We start from the raw sequence: 3,368 nt of genomic DNA, 5'->3' as shown, positions 1-3,368 counted from the left end.
TTTTAATTGTAAAACTAAACTGACTTTGTTATATGCAGGGATTCAGAATTCGTGGACGAATTCTCTCCAACTCGAGGAGTATGATGAGAATCAAATAAAGGAGGCTTTTATTAATGGAGGAAGAGGACATCCACCCTCACATTTGAAGTTCTTCCTTCTAGTCTTCTCAAAATTAAAAGAAGACATAAAATAAAGATGAGGCCCAAGCCCAAAGCCCAAGCCCAAGCCCAAGAAGGCCAAAGCCCAAAGAGCCCAAGTCCATCCCATGAGGGGCAAGGCCAAGCTTTGAAATACTCTTGTATAGTTTTAGGAGGTGTGGTTATTAAATAAAGGTGTGTGAAAATGTAAAATAAAGTCACATTGTCCATGTGACTTAGGAGAGTGGTGTAGGTATAGTTTTTGGGAGGTGTCATAGTAGAAAAAGGTCACACCTCCCATGTGACTTGTTTTTGGTGGGAATTTCAAATGAGTTTATTTGAAATTTCCCACCTATTTTTCAGCACCTTAGGCTATAAATAGAGGTGCTTCCTTTGTAAAATTGAGATTTGAATTCATCTAAAGAAACTATACTCAAAATTGGAGTGAGCATTTGGAGAGCTTTTGAGCTTCTACTCTAGTCTTATCTTGAAGGACCATGGTTTCCTCAAGTGGCGGCTTCCACACTCATCTAGGAGCATCCATACTTCTAGTGGCGTGATCATCCAACCTATCTTCCATCTTCATGAGCATTCTCTTCTCCTTCCTTTCTTCTCTTTCAATTACTCTTGTTGTCTTGTGTTCTTGAGCAATTTTTGGTTCGGCTGTCCTTATTTTTCCAGCACCTATGTTTTGGTTTTCTAAATTCTGTTCAGCACATTTGTTTGTGGTTTAATTCTGTTCGGTCTTCTCTTTTATAATTCCTTTGTTGATTCAATTTGACAATATTTGGTTCATCCAAATGAGTTTGGGAATTGGTACTTGTATTGGTGAGTTCTTGACTTAGAACCATGATCCAACTTCTAAGAAAGTGCTTCTACATTTTCCAGCTCAAGGTGATTCCTCAAAGTGTCAAGAATCTTGTTCTATGTGGCTATTGGAATCACATCAACCCGGGTGATAGGTCGTGGGTCAACTTAAACGGCGTGACAGGGAGGGTGATCTTGGGTTTGTACCAGCATTCCTTCAAGGATTGGAAGGGCAGATTCTACATGATCACCTCTAACGAGCACAACCCCGCCCTTCTCGAGGCTTTCCCCTCTACTGGGTCCCTAAAGTGGAGTTTAGGAAACCCCGAGGCTTGGAGGTCATGGCCCCATACGAGCGCGAGCTGTGCGGCCTCCTCTCGAGCTTGGGCGCCAAATTTGGCTCTTCCACCCTTATCAAGCACGAGTTCGATGCTGAAAAGCTCGAAAATTACATTGGTTTGTCTCCTCTTCCTCCCTTTAACCTGCCACTTCCATGGGCATGCGACCTCGCACTTGTCCAACACACCCCTCATACATGCATTTGCTAACTATCTTTCTGCTTTCTTGAGCCTTTGCATGCTAACCCTTTGCCATGTTGGACTGATGCAGAGATGACTTCTGATAAGGAAAGACGACAGAGGCTGCTCGCTCTAGCCAGGAGTCGACGAGCCGCCGAGGCGTCTTCTGAAGTGGAGGCGATCGCCGAGCCCATTCCCGCTTCCCCCCATCTCGGTCGCGCCAGCTGAAGGGCGTGAGACCAGGGGTGACAAGAAGAGAAAACGGTTGGTGAAGGCTCCCACCACCATTATATCTATCGAAGAGGAAAGCTCTGGGTCTCCCCTGGTCCAACGAAGAAAGAGGGGAGTTGAGAGCCTTGAGGGAGATTCTAATCCGATCCCTCAAGCACAGGCCTCCCCTGAGCGCTCTCCTTCACCAGCCCCCCTTCCTCCCCGCCCCCAGCAAAATCACCCCCACCGACTCAAGCAGCGGGGAGCGGGGTCGCTCGATCGGAGGGAACTCCTCGCCCCCTACCATCACCGTGCCCTCAAGACTCTGCCACCACAACCGAGGGTGGTGGCGAGAGTTCTTTCCAAGCAGCGGGTTCCACCTCTGAGGGGCTTACCAGGGTTCTCCGACTGACTAAACAACTAATCCAGAATCGCGAGCTAGTCCAGTGGAGTGCCAATGAGGTGGACCTCTAGTTAGCTTGTGAGATGGTGCTCTCTCTGGAATTCTCCACACAACATCGCCGCCTTGAAAAGCTGGAGGGTAAGGTGAAGGAGCTTCTCAGCCAACAGGAGTCGCTTCAAAGCGACTATGAGGCTTTGCAAGACACCAACGACATGTTGAAGGACATGTTGGAGGAAACCAAACTGGCGCGCGCCCAGCAAGTCCAATAGACTATCAAAACTGAAATGCTGATGGGGGATGCTGTCGCCGCCCTTGATTTCGAACTATTGGAGACCACTGGTAAGGCCCTCCAACTTGAGGCTGAGAATGCCTACATGCGCCAACAGAATGCGAATTTGGCGGAGGCTCTTGCTGCGAGCGATCAGAGGCTCAAAGAAGCCGAGTCGGCCATCGCCACCCTGACCACCGAGAAGGTCATGCTCGAGACCGACAAAGCTGGGTTCGAGGCTGAGAAGGCCAAGCTCTAGGAAGAGGCGGCTGATACTTTCGTTGAGGGTTTTGACTTTGCCCTCGAGCAACTCAAGTGTGCTTTCCCAGAGGTCGACCGCTCCCAGCTATCTATAGAATTTGAGGTGGTGGACGGCAAGGTCGTTCGTCCCTGATCATCTACAGCTTTCACCTTTCCTTTTCCTTGTATAAATTTTTGAACATAAGAACTCTTTACTGCATATATTTAGTGCCTTCTTTCTTTTTACTGCCGTGTATCTCTTTCATCTCTCGCTATGCATGTTTATAGTTGCTAACTTATTCGGACTTAGCGCGAACCTCCCTCGCACTTTCTATTTCTGTCCTTGACCGCTTCTAACAACACTCGATGATCGTTCTTGGCGTGGCTTTGCCTGTTTCGGTCTATCGCATAAGAACTTGTCTAAAACATTTTAAGCAACGCTATACCCGCCGATGACCGACCAGGGTACCGTAACCAACCATCAACTAGTCATCGCGCCTCTGCCTTTCTCCTTATACCTTTCTAGATTTTGTGTCGCTCCAGCGCTAAGTGCATAGAGGACTCCCACGCCGATCGGTTTAGGGTGATGCCCTGTCTGGAGGAAGAGTGTTTCTCGACAACCCCTCTTGCCTGCCCCAAGGCCATCGACCCTTAGAACCTCGGGTGGTGCTCCCACCTTCTCACTCCTGGGGTGAGAAGGGGTTTGACTAAGAGTTCTACTGAGCCAATATTGACGCTATGTCCCTTGGGCAAAGGCGTTTCTCGAATCCTTCCTTTCCCTTTTT

The sequence above is a fragment of the Phaseolus vulgaris genome, chromosome 8 (assembly GCF_000499845.2).
Source record: "Phaseolus vulgaris cultivar G19833 chromosome 8, P. vulgaris v2.0, whole genome shotgun sequence".
Taxonomy (NCBI): Eukaryota; Viridiplantae; Streptophyta; class Magnoliopsida; order Fabales; family Fabaceae; genus Phaseolus; species Phaseolus vulgaris.
Note: the sequence above shows the minus strand (reverse complement) of the source record.